The sequence below is a fragment of the Malaya genurostris genome, chromosome 3 (genome assembly GCF_030247185.1).
Source record: "Malaya genurostris strain Urasoe2022 chromosome 3, Malgen_1.1, whole genome shotgun sequence".
NCBI classification, from domain to species: Eukaryota; Metazoa; Arthropoda; class Insecta; order Diptera; family Culicidae; genus Malaya; species Malaya genurostris.
In genome coordinates, this window is record NC_080572.1 from 32783116 (window position 1) to 32802661 (window position 19546).

The 19546-nt window shown below is 35.1% G+C and overlaps 1 protein-coding gene across 30 annotated transcripts in view; it reads left to right on the forward strand.

Annotated features, from left to right (window-relative positions):
• The first annotated feature begins 1254 nt into the window (after positions 1-1254).
• Positions 1255-19546, forward strand: part of LOC131437234 (ryanodine receptor) — a 75557-nt gene continuing 57265 nt past the window's right edge. For 20 of the 30 annotated variants that reach the window (XM_058606420.1, XM_058606431.1, XM_058606437.1 and 17 more), the window contains exon 1: positions 2266-3032. The gene's annotated coding sequence lies outside the window, so the exon portion shown is untranslated. Of the gene's footprint in view, positions 1359-1706; positions 1938-1968; positions 2227-2265; positions 3033-19546 lie in introns of those variants that run through there. The other 10 variants (XM_058606449.1, XM_058606441.1, XM_058606444.1 and 7 more) reach the window with 5 other exon arrangements.

The window sequence follows — 19546 nt, forward strand, 5'->3', positions numbered from 1 at the left end:
CGAAAAAAATTTTTTTGAAAAAGTCGACTTTTTGGGACTTAGAAAAAATATGAAAAAGTCCCAGAAAGTTGATTTTTTCAAAAAAAATTTTTTTCGGGATAACACTAAATTTCGATGTTTCATGCAGTTTCAAGAGTTTCGGCATCAAAAAAAATTTCGATTTTGGAAATTTCATGTACTCCCCCCTATGGTGCTTTTTCAAGGTCGAAAATTGTCAAACCTTTACCACCGGGCAGCACCTCTTACGCATGTCCGATTTAGGTCAAATTTTGCATGAAGGCTTTTTTCGAGGTGCTTAAACTTTTGAGCACTAGAACTTTACGAAAATAGAGGTGATCCTAAAATTTTGGCACCCATATATATATAAGAGCGGTAAAAATCAATGTGTTTTGTCGGTTACGTCACTTATACCATCATATATCTGGAACCAAAAGTCACAACCATTTGATCTTCGAACTTGATCAATGGCCCGACAGTAGCTTTCAAACGAGCCCAAGTTTGTTAAAATCGGTTCAGTTATCTCTGAGAAAATTGAGCGCGTTCAAATACAACGCTTTTTGTCGGTTACGTCACTTATACAATCATATCTCCGGAACCAAAAGCCACAGCCATTTGATCTTCGAACTTGATCAATGGCCCGATAGTATCTTTCAAACGAGCCCAAGTTTGTTAAAATCGGTTCAGCCATCTCTGAGAAAATTGAGCGCGTTCAAATTCAACGCCTTTTGTCGGTTACGTCACTTATACAATCATATCTCCGAAACCAAAAGTCACAGCCATTTGATCTTCGAACTTGATCAATGGCCCGACAGTAGCTTTCAAACGAGCCCAAGTTTGTTAAAATCGGTTCAGCCATCTCTGAGAAAATTGAGCGCGTTCAAATATCTTCTAAAAGTGCACACACACACATACACACACACACACACACATACACACAGACATTTTCCGATCTCGTCGAACTGAGTCGAATGGTATATAACACTATGGGTCTCCGAGGCTCCGTTCGAAAGTCGATTTTTCCAGCAATTCTAATACCTTTCTATAGAGAAAGGCAAAAAGGTAAAACAGATGTCGAATATTCAGATAGAGAGATTTTGGTGGCTAATTTTCTCATAAATTTTAAAGTCCAATGTGCCTAATTCGATCTAGGAAAAATTAATTTTCCACCCCTGACCATACACGTCTACTTCTTTTTAGTAATTTTTCTCTTAGTCGAGTGATCAGTGAAGGCAACGAATTACGTTCAGTTCAAATCGAGACGTCGTGGTGGTGTGACGAGTTTCTCGTGTAATCCAATAAATGAAAACCGTCTGTGTTTCCGGGCTGCACCACCAGCATTACTCACACCTAAGGAAAAGGTGGATTTTCTGATCTGATTTGGCTGTAATACGCAACTGTGGGAGTGCAAGTTAGGGTGGTTCAAGCATGTTATGAAGTGATGTGGTTTGATGTCGAATTCGGAACAAAATCCGTAGCGCGTAGCAGAGGAATAATCGATTCCAGGTCTTCGAATATTTTTCTCGCTCCCTATTCCCTAGAACTATTTAAAGTCTTATAAATATATCATATCGAGAAATTCCTTAAAATAAAATTATTTAAAAAAGCTTTCCTCGGATAACCACCACATCATCTAGGTGAATTTTCCTACCGTTGACCGTCACTCACTGTTGGTTCGTTTGCCATGTAATTATAGCTACAGACATCAGAACCAACGAAACCGCCACTTCGAAACGAACGATTTTCTCGCGCAGCAGTTCTTCTCTTGTGTTATTTTTTTACTTCGCTTTCCAGTGATTGAAAAAAAAATTTATCCAGTCGTTCAAAAAGTTGCGTGCAACAATATTTTTTGCCATCGATGGTGGAAGTGCTTTCTATTAATCGAAGAATCATATCCGATATTACGGTTCAAGAAACCAACGACGAAGAATAAGCGCACAGTGAGTGAAAAGAATTTTGTTTTCCCCGGGGTGGCTAAGTGATATTTTAGTGCGCCGTTGCCACTGCTCGGATCTTAAAATATCGCCTCGGTAGTACCAGCGCTCACCAGTAGCTCGAAGTCGGACCAGTCGTGAACATCGTTCGTGGAACAAAATCTGCAGAAACCGAGCCGTGGATTACGGTTTTTGCAGATTCAGCTTGGAAGTGCCTGGAGATAGCAAAAGTGCCGAAAAGCAACACGTCAAACTAGCTGATCAGCAGAAGATTAGTGTGATGATTGGTTGTTAGGTGTGAATTAGTCAATTGAAGTTTCGGTTAGATAACCTTAAATGGTGTTATACAGCTTCAAATCGTCACAGCATCAGCAGCTTGTGCAAATTCATAGTTTCCATGTTGGGTATTTTAGTGGAAGTGCGAGTAAACAGCTGAATCCGTAATAGAATACCATAAAGAGAAGAAAATAGTCAGAGTAGAAAATTTTCGTCGATGAAAAAGTTCATTTAACAGTAAACGTGCGATCGAATCCTTGTCGATCGGAGCGCAAAGGAAAAGAGCGACGCGCGCACCTGACGATAGCTGCGTACGAATGCGTGATACTCAAGTATGAGTGTGATTCGAGCTTACGCTGATTGAGTGAAAAATTGAGTTTCTAGAATGAGTTATGTGCATCAATGAAATAAGATCAGATATATGTGCAATAATAAAACACATTACTGTACGATGATTATACAATTAGCCATTTGCCAGAAAAATCTTTTCGGACGACATTCACAGCTGCTATGAAGCGGTACAAAGGAAAATCGCTATCTGGGGTACGGCGGAACGCAGGCAAAGAAACACTGAAGAAACAAGGAAGAAACAATGAAGAACAGGAAAATTTAAGCTGAGGGAGCTGAGCTGTTGAAAGAAATTGTTCTTATGTCTTTAAAAATACACACAGCGGTGGCGAGTGATGACTCTGACAAATCTTATAATGTGAATTACGAAATTTGAGCATTCAACTGCAACTCCTCGCGTTTTTTATGTTAGGTATAGTGGCTGAATCGAATTTGAGAAGACAATGTGCAATTTCCAGTAATTATCGTTGGAAAAAGGTTAGTACTCTATTAATCATTCCCTAAACATTTGAGGAAAATTTTCATACCACAAAAAATACACTTTGACTTGTGTTGTTGGTTATTCTCAATGAGCAGTCTTGGTAACCAGTATTCATTTCGAAAAACACGTATATTATGCTCCTGAAAATGGTCTCTTTAGATTTAGATTTTCCCACTTTTTGATACTATCAGCAAATAATTTTTTCGGAAGGCCTGCAAAATCATACTGCTCAGCATCTCTTCGCTCGAGCTAATTTTTGTTCAACGTTTGGGAACAGATTACACTCCAAGGGAGCCAAACCGGGTGAATCAGTTGGATGGAGAAGCGTGAGTAATGGTTGTAGTGCGCTTGTGTGCTGGCGTATTATCCTTTATAGACAAAGATTATTTCCAACAAGTTGCAACAAGAGCACGAATATGTTCTTTTATGTTATACTGGTTAAAAGTAGGTGACAACAATGTTCCGCCATAACATAACTAGTTACGAAATAGTTATTTAGGTTCCCAAGCATCACATCTTTTGTCATATTGAATTAATTATAATTTATAAGCTATCGTTACTTAATCCAAACATATCTTAAATCACAACATATGTTCAATCACTACTATGCTTCTAGCTACTAGTTGAAAATAAGTTTATTTGACTTCAATAGTAGCAATCCGTTGGCGGTTCAATGCATAGGGCACTGGTCTAACAAACTAGTTGTCGTATGTTCGAGCCCCGACCTGGTGGAAGGATTCGTAGTGTCAGTAGGATCGTAGCCCCAGCCATGCAATGGTTCTGTACACTCTGAATCGGCTGCGAATTTTGTTGAAACAGAAGGTCAAATTCCACTACAGGAATGTAATACCAAAGGTAGCAATCCGTAACTAATTCAGATACCACATAGCCCAACTATGTTGCAACAAGAACACGAATATGTCTTTTATGTTATACTAGTTAAAACAAGGTGACAGCAGTCTTTCTTTGTAAAATAAACATTGAACTAGCTACTAGTTGAAAAAAGGTTCATTTTCCGTTGAGAAACCATTATAAATACGTAAGCGTCTACGTGAATCGTTACTGTGAATTGATATAACAGTAACATAGATATTACAAGATTATAACATACAATTTATGCATTGATTCAGAAAGTTATCGGTTGGTTTTCCCAACGTAATGATAATGAAAATTCAACCTAAAAAACTTTTCTTGGCTTGAATATGGCGAACACAATATGGAGTCTCAAGAAGTATATGAAACATAAATAAAACTAGGATATTACTTTTTTCAGAACTACTTTTTGGCGAAAATAGTGAAAGGCAGAAAAGTCATTTTTGTTCTGTGTACTGTCATAAACACGAAGAAAACAATATAGGGATTGAAAATCGATTGTGTTAATATTATAATTCTCATGATATATGATTAATTTTTCATATCTTTATAAACAGACTTTGATTGAAGGCGCATAAAAAAAACAGTTAATTAAGATTGAATTTCGCTCGACAGTTTTAAAATCGTAGTGAATTTTGTACCTTATATCAAGTTTATGATTTCAAGTACTCTACTGCCTTTTTATATATGATGGAAAAGCATTCTGGATTCATTCAATGTTTATAATGTCGATGATGACTAAGTTCCAACTAGTTTGCTTGAAAAAGAGTTATTTTCAAGTTATGGAAAGGTTATGTATGACATTATAAGTTATTTCAGTATGACATTACAACGTAACGACAACTTATTTTTAGCCGACTTAGCAATTAGTAGAAACTGCGCTTTTTGTGTCACGCAAGAGGTTAGATGTTAGTAATAATCACTCGCTAGCGTAACAAAACTTGTTACTTTGGTAGGTAGTCCACGAAAAACATGACATGACATTCTCAGAAAACCAACACCATAACATTGTCGACCCATTGAATCAGGCCAGACATGTTATGCTTTCAAACATCAGATGTTAATTTGATTATTTTTCATCTGGAATTGAAATAAATGTCTTATCGTTATTTCAACTGAAACTTTGTTTAAATTTGAAGACTTATTTCAATTGTTTTTTTTCGGATATATTTTTTTATTCTTCAATAAGCATTTGATTTTGTTTCAGTACATACTTTTTCAAGAAGCCTTATAGATTTCCTACCAATTCTCTCACAACCACTTTTGTAGGGTAAAGTGTTATAATACGCCTCCCTTAAAAAACATTGAGATATTTCTAAACGTGTTGATATATTTTCTTCGAGAATGTGGGTATTTCATTGCACTTTGGCTGATGAACATAATTTTTAATGATTCCGAATTATTTTGGGTTGTGTTGGTCTCTGAATACCGTTTCTGGAAGCACCATAAATAATGACAAACACTTTAAAGAGGATCTCACTTCTACATCTCATGGAATTCTTAACCGATTAAACACGTTTGGATTAAGATGAAATAATTTTAAGGTTTCTTACAATTTCTGTCTTCGATTCGTCTTGCAGTTCCAAAATTTTAATAATTACATCATTAAAATAATTTCATGAAAACTAAATACAACGAAGAACATTCACGCGAAAAACACATGCTGATTGATAAAAAAGGTATCAAAAGGATTAAGCACATTTTTCTTATACATATTTAATCCGCGATGCGATCACAGTAAATATGCTGCAATAACAGTGCGTTTACTCTCAAAGCAACCTAATTGAAGGTATGCGAAGTACTAGATCGCTACTCACAATTGGCATGTAACATGTGCTGTGGAAATATTTTATTACTTGATACACAACGTAAAAGCTTCAAACAATCACTTACTTCAAACGCGGTTCTTTCTTTCTCCCACTTGGAGTTCTTATACTGGGATTTTCGGGTAGAAATAGTTCTCCTCAGTCCTCAAGAGAAACCGAACACACGTATAAAAACCTGTTTTAATCCACCTAGTGGTGTGATGATGTCTTTCTCATATGATTTTCACCTATACATTACAGCAAAAACTCAAAAAAACTCTGCAAATTAAATTAAGTTTAGAAAATAGCTTCGAAGAATTCTGTTGCATCTTCTACATTGATACACTACATTTCAATTTACCTCAGTGAAAACCTATTAAATCAAATGTGAAAAAGTGAAGTTATTACATTTGATTACTTTCGTCGGTACTTCTGGAACCGAAAACTGGATTTCGGCATAGAGACAATCGGCTCATTCAACCATAAACTAATATGACCTACAACATTTTCTATGATTTTCTATGACTATGATCTGCAAAGTAGAAAAATTTACAAGTCAATTTGAAGAATTTTCAACTTCAGAAAAAAAATGAACTACGTCCAAGGTCCGTCACGAAAAGTTCTTCGTAAAAAATCGGTAATAAATCAGCGAATAATCGGATTCTATTAAAATTAGAGTAGACGGAAACCTAAGTAAGTACAATTTCCTCTCTGGGTTGTAGCAGCACAACATTTTTTTCCGTTACATGATTGTCAAACCAAACATTTATATGCTCATTCGCTGTAAACAGTTGAATGCCATTAAGAATTCATTATGACAGAGCACAGGTGATGTACTATACAGCGACGGTATGTGAAGAATTCTCCGCACATCACAAATCTGTGTGAAGAGATGTTTGTTTCTGAGTTTCACTTCACAAATAGAAAATAGTGCTCTCATGAGGGCTCCGTAAATGAAAAATTGTTGATTTAACTGCATGTGTATTCTAAAAACATTATTAGGAAAATTCACAACACCGTTTCTACAAGATTTCGTTTCCTGTAAAAGATGATCACCATCACTATAATTTGTAGTCTGAGAGATATACTGGTAAAATTGGTCAAGTGTTAATAAGGTATTTAAAAGACTGTTAAACAACATGCTTCACTAGTTTATGATGTCGAAGAGTACCCAAAATAAACACTTTAATTACCAAATGTACAACATAGTTTCGATACAAGCACGTTGGCTAGTACTGTTTCTCAAAGCAGTAGCAATCGAACATAAATTAGTAGTAACTTACCAATTTAAAATCATCACGAATCCGACTCAATCATTCATTCATGCAGCCTGAAAAAAAATCCGCTGGTAAAAATTTCAGTATGGAATATACTACTCCCGAATAAATTTTCTTGTGTCTCCAATGAATATTTCATTATATTCTAAAAGTTGACTACATTACATTTTAAAGTAAGTGGTTGCCAACTACAGTTCTGTGGTCGGGTGACATAGTATTTCCCGGGAAACATGGGAAACCCCCGGCTACGCAACAGACACCAGCAAAGCACAACAGTTAGGAAAATACCGCATATGAATCCATAATAAAACGGGCAAACCGCATTGAGATACAAGAGAATCAAGGACCCTCACCAACACAGTCACAAGTGAGAGCACTGGCACTGTATCACAACGGTTCGCCAGCTTGTGGAGTGGCAGTAAAAGTGCAAAAACATAAACGAGTCAGCACACCTGTTGGGAGTATCTACTGTTGCTCAGAGGGTATGAAATAGCAACCGAACAAAATTCAGGATATTATAAGTTCTGTCGGTCTCAGCTAAGCCTAGGTTTGCAATTGGATAATATTTTATTGGATATATGAGATCGGTGAACGTTCAATTTTTCATTTCGTAAACATTTGTTTTAGTTGCAAAAAAAGTTACTCAAATGTTATGTTACTAAAGAGTTGATATTAATCGATTTTCTCTCTAGACAAATACAAGTCGCGTTCCACTTTTCAACAAGAGTTGATGAAAAATTGAATGCGATTTCTTGTTGATGGAAAATTGAATGCGATTTAAAGTTTCATATGCATACCATTTGTAGCCAGATTTGTAGCCCAAAGCCAGAAAAATCTTTCATTGTATCAAGCATTCATCTCCAAAGAATTCCACTTGAAATTTTTAAAGTCACAAATACAGCGAAAACGAATGCGCACTTGTTTCGGAGATGGCTGGATTCAATTGATGGTCTTGTGATCCTACACAAAATTCCTGAATATTATTTGGATCCGATTTCCGGTTCCGGAAATAGCGGGTAAAATGAGCAAAAAAATTGTTAAAATAAGTGCACCATCTTTGCTCGGACATAGCTAAATCACTAATAGTACTGATGTACCGTTTAATTCTACTATGTCACGTCATTACAGTCTCACGAAGCCACTATTTTCACAGTCACTATTTTCACAAAAGTGTATCAAACGTTATAATACAGATACGTATTTTGGAATATTATTTACATCCATCTTCAGTGTACCGGTTTTACAAGTTTATAGCTAAATCGATTTTAATAAACTTTGATCCAAATGAAAGGTCTTGTAATCCCATACAAAATTCCGGAATTTCGTTTAGATATAACTTCCAGCTCCGGAGTTATGGGGTAAAATATGCAAACAAATGAGAATATGCGTACTAGCTTTTCTCAGAGATGGCGTTACCGATTCTAACAAGCTTAGATTTAAACAAATGGTCCTATGATTCTATACAAAACTTCTGAATTTCATCTGGATCCGACTTCCGGTTTCGGAAAGTAAAGTGTTGATTTTATACCATCACTTAAAAGGGCGAAGCAAAAAACGTTAAAATTTTGTCTACTCTAATCGGTAGTCATTATCAGTAGACAGTCGAACAATACGATTTCGGCTATTCTTTCAAGATTCGTAGAAGATTAATTTAGAGAATAGACTAATAGAGGTATTTTGGCCCACTTTAGGATAAATTTTATTTTGGCCCACTTTGTAAAAATAACCCCCAAATGTTGTAATATCTTTGAAAAACCCTTCCGAAATAGGTAATTTTGGCTTCAAATTGATGCAAGTTGAGTTAGTTTGTTAGGAGGCCCAAAATATATGAAGTGGCCAAAATATCTCTGTTACCCTACAACATAATTATATATGATAGTTTGGAAAAGACACCATTACAACACTAGGTGAAATAAAACAGGTTTTTTGATACTTTATGATAGTGTATCTGCCATCGACTTTCTCATCATTCTTTCTTATGTCTCATTCGACCTTTCATCGTATTCGTTGGAAGCTACATACTATAGGAACTATCATGAACGTAATCGTAATGAACGTAAAGTCCTGGCCCCTTCCGAAATCAGAAACAGAAACGAAAAAAAGTTTGAAAAATATTATTACCGTGAGATAGAGGTTTTGTGAGTTACGTGATGATCAAAACTCCATGCCGATAAAGCACGCAGGCCCTACGAAGCAGAACAGAGTCAAAACCTCATAAAATGGAGGATGAAACCGGGGTAAAATAAATGATAATAATAATAATACATAAACATTTCAGATCACTACTTCCGGAAGCTGGAACCAGAGCCTACTGCTATGACCTATATGGCACAGTCACAAATTCGATTACTCCATAATGACAGTTCCAATGGAAAAGTTCAAAGTGTCTATTAAAAAAACCGGAAACTTTTCCATCTGAGGGCCCCTCCTTTAGTGACAAAAGAATCAATTGAAATTTTGGATTCTTTGGGAAAGATTTCTTCACATGCAATACGCCATCGAAAACCCAGTAATGTCTTGTTCACCAACTACAACCAGGTGGCAAACGAAAAGTTTTCTAACTCCCCAATATAGTTCTATAGTCAAGAAAAATTTCCTTACATTACATCGGCTTCATTCTTTACTGCTAAGCCACGCGGTTATCAATTTTTACAAAACAATTAAAACATGAAAATGAATAAATAAATATGTGTAGCTGATCTTCAGAATCTGATTGAATATTAATATTATTGATCATAAACTCTAGTCGATTTTGAAATAAAATTTACACCGAGAATACCATTTACTACACAACCGCATCATCTATTTTTATCATCATCACCATTACTATACAATAATCTCCCGCTTGCCAATACTTCTCAAAAAATATTCACGTTGTCATCTTTATGATTTTCCACCGAGAGACAGCGTCCTGAGCTCGACCACAGGAACAGTTTGGTCATCATTCGTTGCCATAAATGTTTACTTGGTAAATATAGTACAGGGTGATTTTTTAAGAGCTTGAGAACTTTTTTAAACAATAAAACGCATAAAATTTGCAAAATCTCATCGGTTCTTTATTTTAAACGTTAGATTGGTACATGACATTTACTTTTTGAAGATAATTTCATTTAAATGTTGACCGCGGCTGCGTTATAGGTGGTCCATTCGGAAAGTCCAATTTTGGGCAACTTTTTCGAGCATTTCGGCCGGAATAGCCCGAATTTCTTCGGAAATGTTGTCTTCCAAAGCTGGAATAGTTACTGGCTTATTTCTGTAGACTGTAGACTTGACGTAGCCCCACAAAAAATAGTCTAAAGGCGTCAAATCGCATGATCTTGGTGGCCAACTTACCGGTCCATTTCTTGAGATGAATTGTTCTCCGAAGTTTTCCCTCAAAATGGCCATAGAATCGCGAGCTGTGTGGCATGTAGCGCCATCTTGTTGAAACCACATGTCAACCAAGTTCAGTTCTTCCATTTTTGGCAACAAAAAGTTTGTTAGCATCGAACGATAGCGATCGCCATTCACTGTAACGTTGCGTCCAACAGCATCTTTGAAAAAATACGGTCCAATGATTCCACCAGCGTACAAACCACACCAAACAGTGCATTTTTCGGGATGCATGGGCAGTTCTTGAACGGCTTCTGGTTGCTCTTCACTCCAAATGCGGCAATTTTGCTTATTTACGTAGCCATTCAACCAGAAATGAGCCTCATCGCTGAACAAAATTTGTCGATAAAAAAGCGGATTTTCTGCCAACTTTTCTAGGGCCCATTCACTGATTTGCAAGCGTTGCTCGTTAGTAAGTCTATTCATGATGAAATGTCAGAGCATACTGAGCAAATAATAATGCATGAAAATCATAACCTCAAAAAATCTGAGCAAATACTAATGCATGAAAATCCTAACCTCAAAAAAATCACCTTTTATTTTACTCTCTTCCTACTCGACGTTTGTCAGTTATGTCTCCCCATCGGCCAGCTTGTTTCTGTTTCTAAGATGTTTTGTTCTAAAAATAGTCGCGAATGATCGCTTTTGAGTAGACCTGTGCGCCGATCAAAATTGTCAACATCGGCGGCTAAAGCGTCTTTTTGACCAGCGGCGGCGGCGTATCGGCGTGACGCCATTTCCTAAAATATCGGCGGCGAAGGAGGCGCGATTCGGCGTAAGCAATCATAAACATATTATTAATTTTAATATTGATTCACACAGGACACCTACCTTAACCTAACCATACCCAATTTTTCACATTTCGGAAGATTTTCCATGTTCAATCGTAGTTTTCACCCAAAAATAGTAGTAATAACTTTGATATCGATTTTCTTCACTCCGAGTTTACTCTTATTTACTCTTATTGATATCTATTTGTACTATTGAATAAACGAAAAAATTGTTGCAAATCACTACTGCCGATATGAAAATGTTCGGATGAGCCCACCTTTTATTGGTTCCACTTTTCATTTGCAGGTGTCGCTAATTCAGTTTTGCGATAATGTGCCAATGGCTCAAAACCTTTTAAATAAAGACAAAAAATAGACTTTGGAATCAAATGGCAATTCGGTTGACGTCGGTAGTACTGATTTCCATTATAAGTAGGCAGAAAATATCGTAATAATATAATCAGCGGCATGATTAAAATGTGATAACCGGCGCGCTGATCATCTTTTTCCTAAATTGGCGGCTTGCCGAAATTATCGACGACGGCGGCGCACAGGTCTACTTTTAAGCTAGATCAATTGTGGGAAAAATTCTGTTAGCAAATCAACAGTATTTGAAAAATGAAAAATCATTGAAATGAATCAAGTGGATTCATTGTTCCCATAGAGTGGTTGAAGATAAGTGAATGAAATTCATTCGACGAACCACAATAATCATGCAAATCTTTAATAAATTACATGGTAAAATTGTCGAAAATATCCATGTGTATACGTAAATATAAGCGTCACGTTTTTTATAGTTTCGTCAAATCCATTAATTTCCTCATTGTCAATTTTACGAGTTGAAGTCTGTGTGGCGTAACGTCAAGTTGAGATTAAAGAAAACAAGTTCATATACCCAATACTCAATGGGTTAGACAAATTTTAACCCCAGTTGGATAAAATCCAAGACTTGGCCGTCAATATACATTCGGGAAATATATTTATGGAGAGCTAAAAATAACCACAACATCGTTAAAATGGTCTTGCAAATGAAACCAATCATTTAGACCAAATTGGATACATAAAAACAGAATTATTTCTCTAAATTTGTCGGTTGGTATGACCTGAAAAGTCCTTTAATATCTACAAGATTGGTTTAACATTCTTTTACCAAAGGCAAGGCGGAATTGATCACGATTTTAATGATTACACTCGACTCGTCATCTACGGCACAGTAAGCAAAGTCCTGGCATTACATTCCTTTTGTGGAATTTGGCCTTTCGGTTTCAACAGACTTCGCAGCCGATTCTTAGTGTACAGAATCATTGCATGGCTAGTACTATGGATCCTACTGACACTAAGAATCCATCCAGGTTGGGGCTCGAACATACGACAACTGGCTTGTAAGACCAGCGTCCTATGCATTGAACCGCCATCCCGGGACAATCTACGGCACAGTACTAATAACATTACACTCTCAAACGAAACCAACTGCTGTGTTATCCAAGCCTTATTAATTTAGTTCATATGAACTGCACTGTCTGAATCTTTTAGATTCAGTGACATTTAGTAATATGAGCTAATTAAATTTAATAACGGTTTTATCGACGTTTTTGCCTTTCTCATATAGAAAGGCTATGCAATCACTGTGAAAATCGACTTTCGAACGGAGCCTCGGAGACCCATAGTGTTATATACCATTCGACTCAGCTCGACGAACTGAGCAAATGTCTGTGTGTGTGTGTGTGTATGTGTCCGTGTGTGTGTGTGTGTGTATGTGTGTGTATGTAACAAAAATATGCACTCACTTTTCTCAGAGATGGCTGAACCGATTTTCACAAACAAAGATTCAAATGAAAGGTCTCATAGTCCCATAGCCTGCTATTGAATTTCATTCCGATCCGACTTCCGGTTCCGGAGATATAGGATGATATGTACCAAAAAAGTGGAAAAAACATGCACTCACTTTTTTCAGAGATGGCTGAACCGATTTTTACAAACTAAGATTCAAATAAAAGGTATTATGGTCCCATGGCTTGCTATTGAATTTCATTTGAATGTGACTTTCGGTTCCGGAGTTATATGGTAATATGTGAAAATTTGAGAAAAAGTTTACACTCAATTATCTCTGGAACAACTTAACCGATTTTTGCAAACTAAGATTCAAATGAAAGGTCTTATAATATCCTAAAAATTTGTGGAACATTTTATCAGGATCCAACTTCCGGTTTCGGAACTAAAGCGAGATAAATGGGAAATTACCAATTTTATTAGTATTTTTCCACGAACGATGGTTAAAAACAGGTACAAATCCCATAAAACTGTCTGATAAATTCTTCTAGTTTACAGAGCTTGTTAGTTTGTGTGAATGAAAACTTAATTCGGCACTACTGGTCCCCTCTTTTCCTGTTCCGAGAGCACCGAAAGTGGAGAAGAAAAACTCCTTAAACTAAATTCACTTCGATTTCTCTGCGATGCTTGAACCGATTTTGACAAATCTTGATTTGAATTAAAGTTCATACTGTTTTTTAACCTACTGTGAAATTTCATCCGGATCCGACTTCCGGTTCCGCAGTTGCAGGGCGATGAGTGTCAAAGTTTTCAAATCGCCATATAGAGTGACAATATGTACAACACTGAAAGAAGAAGAAAACACAAAACGAACAAGGCGTGCTTTGTTCTATTTCGTACACGTTGTGTAGTGATGTCAATAATAATAATAATAATAATAATAATAATAAAAATAATAAAAATAATAATAATAATAATAATAATAATAATAATAATAATAATAATAATAATAATAATAATAATAATAATAATAATAATAATAATAATAATAATAATAATAATAAAATAATAATAATAATAATAAAAATAATAATCCTATTACATGTTTTATGCTGTTTAGCTTGACTTACATATGCAGAAGTAACAAAAACGCAGGTTCGTTTCGTTTGTTAGATTTCGTTTAATTGGTTTAATCGAAATAGAGCATGAGATAGTAAGTATAGGTTTAACTACGTTCAAAACTGTTCCAATTTGTAGGTCATATTTGTTGGTAGTAAACGAACCAACTTTGGCTATTCCGTTTATCTGAATCCGGTCTCGGAAGAATTGGGAATAGTGATCAAAAACTGCAAAAAGACTTACTTTTCTTGGAGATGGCCAAATCGATTTTCACAAACTTATAGGTTCAAAAGAAAAGTCTTACAGTTTCATACGGAATTCCTTAATTTGTTGTGGATACTACTTTCGGTTCCGGAACTACAGGGTAAACAGATTTTATAGAGTTTGTTAGATTAGGTTCGAACAAACTTTCCTATTTCTATTCAATAATCAGTTGTTTTTGCGAATTTCACGGTTATATTTATGATGTAATGAGTAATATGAGAAAGGCATCATTACACCACTAGGTGGATTAAAATAGGTTTTTACCTTCTGGTCGATGCTATGAACCACTTACATGCAGGTCAATTTCGATTCGACTATGCGAAAAATTTGAAAAAGCTGCTGCAGATTAGGGACCAAAGTATCATTCACTGTTTTACCCGTCTGGCCATGCATTCTCGGCTTTGAATAAGAAAAACAATAAAACATATACAATCTATTGACTTTTTTTGACTTGATTTTTAACACTCTTGTACCTATAACTCACTACTGAATGCACCGATCAAAAACGTGCTGAATCCTCCTAGCAGTGAGATGATATCTTTTTTATTGAATCACATGTGTTTTGCATGAATATTCGACTGTGTTGTTAGTTTTAAAATAATTTTAATGATTCATACAAGCATTCATTTTGATTATTAATTGTCTAAATTTCTGGTTCCCTAATAAATTGTGATTGGAAAAAACGAGAATTTATAGGTCAATTTATAAACATATTTTTTAATGCAAAAGACCGTTTAGTTTGTTAGGTGCTGATCCCTTCATCCAGCTCTTCATGATCTAGGTCATCATGCATTTTCATCGAATACGAAGAAACAACAGAATTTTAAATTCGTTTCGCCGAATCTATTGATTTTAACTTTATTAAGATAACTCTAAACGCTATTTTCCTGTTAATGATTATTTCTCATATACCACAGCGGGATTAATCAAAATCTTATATAAAATTAAAAGAGATCGGATGATGAGATGAGATGAGATGAGTTTCTTTTTTTTGCATATTACCATAACAGTGAGCTCGGTTGACGTTTTGCAACGTCGTTTTTAGCGATGGTTTGATATTTCAAAAAATCATTAAAGCTTTGGTGCAATATTCCTTTGAAGGAATTTGATCTTTTGTTTAAACAGACTTCGCGGCCTAAAGAATCGCTGCATGGATAGTGCCAAGATCCTCCTGATATTGAGAGTACTTCCAAATCAGGGTTCGAACATATGACTACTGGCCCTGCACGATTAAAATCATTGATGAGCAATAACTCATCATTTTGCTCATACAATCATCAGTAATAGGTATGATCTCATAAGAAGACATGTTTCATGATGCATTGAACCGCCAACCCGAGATTGGGTTATTATTTACGGAATTTTCGGAACGAAAATTTACTACAACCTAAAACGGCTCGTATGGTCATCCAATAACATGACGAACTGATTGGAAGAGTTTTGAGCTGGTCGAGGTTCATAGTATAGGATGCCGGTCCAACCAACCTATACTATGGACTAAACTCTTCCAATTGGATGTCGTATGTTCGAGTCCTGACTTGGAAGGATTCTTAGTGTTCGTAGGATCGTAGCACTGGCCGTTATGGTGGGGCAAGGTTGTATGGAAATAAGATGAAAAGGTTTATTTTCTCGATCCACCAAACTTTTCGTATTCCTTCTGAGTCCCATGAGAACCATGCAAATTTTAAGCTTTTTAGTTTGTATGGGGTTTAGTATTTGGAAATGGGATTTTTAGGTTAAAACCATATATATATATATATATATATATATATATATATATATATATATATATATATATATATATATATATATATATATATATATATATATATATATATATATATATATATATATATATATATATATATATATATATATATATATATATATATCTATATATATATATATATATATATATATATATATATATATATATATATATATATATATATATATATATATATATATATATATATATATATATATATATATATATATATATATATATATATAGATATATATATATATATATATATATATATATATATATATATATATATATATATATATATATATATATATATATTATATATATATATATATATATATATATATATATACATATATATATATATATATATATATATATATATATATATATATATATATATATATATATCAGATTCAGTATAACCATTCATTCCAGTAACTACTCGAAAAAGTAACTTTCAATTAGTAGTATCAAGCGCAACATTACAAACTCCAACCTGCAACTCAAACTCTTAAAACACAGTAAAACATAAACATAAGTAAATTTTTTTCCATAACAATTAATCCGTCCGATTCCAAATTGTGTCAGGATTTCCAAACGATCGCTCCCGTCCGTTCTAATCCGAAAAACATTTCATGCCACACGATAGAAATAACAAACAGTCACGACACGGTATTTATGCTTTAAAAGTTAAAGCCATTTTTAGTTACAAAACACCGCACTAACTTTCTCTCTCTCTCTCTAGTAGAACTCGTGCCTTCCGAACAAGCATTTCTTATGGAATTCTCACACGTATCAAAAGGCCAATCCGATTCTGCTTTATTCAACAAATAGAGCGCGTGTATGGTGAATCAACACGTTTCTTTTGCACCGTCGGGCTTCAAAAACGTGTGTGGGGGTTTTGGCCAGAGTAGTCGAGTCATTCCCCAAAAATCTGTATTTGGCGCAAAAATTTATCTGTACTTCAATCTACACTACATTTGTACTAGAAAATGGTGACCAGGGTTCATTTTAGAGTGCGCAACAAAAAGGTCCCACTAGTACAATTCGCCATTCCCACATAAACCAAAACTGAAAATCGGAATTTATCTGTAAGAATAACGAATAATCGATATTTTAGGAGACCATATCTGTATTACTGGATAGAAAGCAAATATCGTTATAAATGCCAATAAATCGGTATACCTGATAACGTTGGTTTGTGCCATACGTTAAATTCAATGAATTAACAAATTACGCTTGGAATGAAATTGTATCGGATATATTTCAATCGCACTTATAATAAAATACCTTTTAATCGTGGCTATATCTAAAATACTGGTGGTTTTTATAATTCAGAAATTCTGAGAGTTCCAAAAAAGAGTTCTGACTAAAGCTTAAAATATTTTTTTCCATTAAAATAATAATAGACTCCGATGTTCATTTTACTAGGAAAAGTTTCAACTCTAATTTTGGTCGAAGCTAATAATCTCACTCACTCTATATACATTAATAGATCATAAACACTAAAAGCTCTGGTATGGATCGTCGGGGCACCAGTGAACCGGAAGTCATCCTCCAACCGGAATCACTGGACCGACCCAGACAACCTGCCGTTCACGGGTTTCGGGAACGTCGACCCGGGGAAACTTCCATCGTCGGGGAACTTTCCCGTCGGTGTAGGCTAGATCCATCATCGGGGATCAGCCGAGTAGTTCGCGACGTAGACCAGTCCGGGGTAGTCGAGAAGCTGGTGGTGCTTCAGCACAGCCCTCCTGCCGAAGTAATACCTTATGGTAGTCCCGACAGGAAAAGGGGAACGAATCTTAAGGGGTGTTTTAGTTCGGGTTCGACTCCCACATACCAAGTTCACTTATGTGCAGGTAGCTTGATGATCCGGCGATTTCACCTCCTATAAAAAACACACACACAGACATTGCTCAGCTCTCAAGTGATTGCATAACCTTTCTAAATGAAAAAGGCAAAAATGTACGCCATTAAGGATATTACAGGAAAAACCCTTCCACTCTTCTTTTTCATTAGAAAGAATCTTTCCTTACAGCAACATTCGAATGAGTTCGTCGGTTTCGGTTAAAGAAATGTTAATATCAAATGTATGCCTTGACTAATCTAGGTGGAAATTATAAATAAATAAAAAAGAATAAAATAATTTTTATGGTAGAAAATCGAATCGAGTAAAATAATTTTCATGGTAGAAAATCGATTTTTTTTGTTATGCCCTGGACTTCTCATTCCATGTAGTATATGTGCGAAAGGAGGTGGTTTGATTATTAGTTCAGTAGAAAACTTCCAACAATCTCTCGTCATAGGATCAATACTGCTAAAAATATAAAATATCCATCGTCATAGGTGACGTCTGTCAAGGGCTTCAACCGGGTTAGCATGTAAAATCTGGCCCTACAGAAAGTTCATATTACTATTCCACATTTGAAAGAGCTTGAAACAATTTAACCCTTTAGCTACCATATTGACGGAGCTAAAGTGGTTCTATTGATTTTCATTTTATTTGATTTCGTAATCAACCGCTCCACCGAAAAATTTGAAAAAAAAGTCCAATTTTCCAATTTTTCGGAGATGTATTTCTTACATTAAAAATGCATAATAGTTTTGAAACATATTTATTCACGCTCCCAATTTTGGTATCACTCTGCATTCTTCAGTTTCCATTTTTTCTGAATGTGGACGACCACAGTACCAATTTTTATCCAAAAAAATAATAATCAGCCATGTGCTTCCTAATAATATAACTTTAATGGAGACGCATGATTGAATGTTATATATTTTAGAAAAACTAAATAATGTGGTTTATTATTAAAAAAGCCATAATGCTACCAACACTGGTACTGGTAATGTAAAAAAATAAGATTCAAATTTTGAAGTATTTTTCTATGCAAAAATCTCATATACTAAAAATTTGAAAAAACTACGCCTTCCAGACAATGCCTAATATATCCCTTATTTTTTTCAAATATTGGAAGAATTGTCTCCAGTCCAAGTTGTTTCAAATGTGGTACAATATGAATTTTCTTTGGGGACACATTTCACATGCTTATCCGGCAATAGCCTTTGGCATTGTGAAATTCCATTTAATTTTCTCTTTTTGTCAGATATCACTAGTGTATATTCTTCTCAATCTAATAAGGAAACATATAGAGTCTGAATCCTGACAGCATGAAACAATCAGTTACAAACAGTTGTGCTAATGTTCAGAGTAATTTTTGAACATGCTTATCAGGTTATCAGTAAATTAGAGCTGCACATGTCCATGGAGGCTTTATATATCACACCGTATTTAGATGTAGGGAAAAGTTGGGTGAGATACCCCTCTGGGAAGTTGTGACATTTTTGAATCTGTAGTTATAGAAGTGCTCTAGAGTTGTGAGCGTCAGTGAGAATTCATTTCGAGAGACGACAACAAAATGGTACAAGTAGCTAATTATTTTTTATCTGTAAATATTTATAACCAATAGTATATTATTAGCTAAGTTG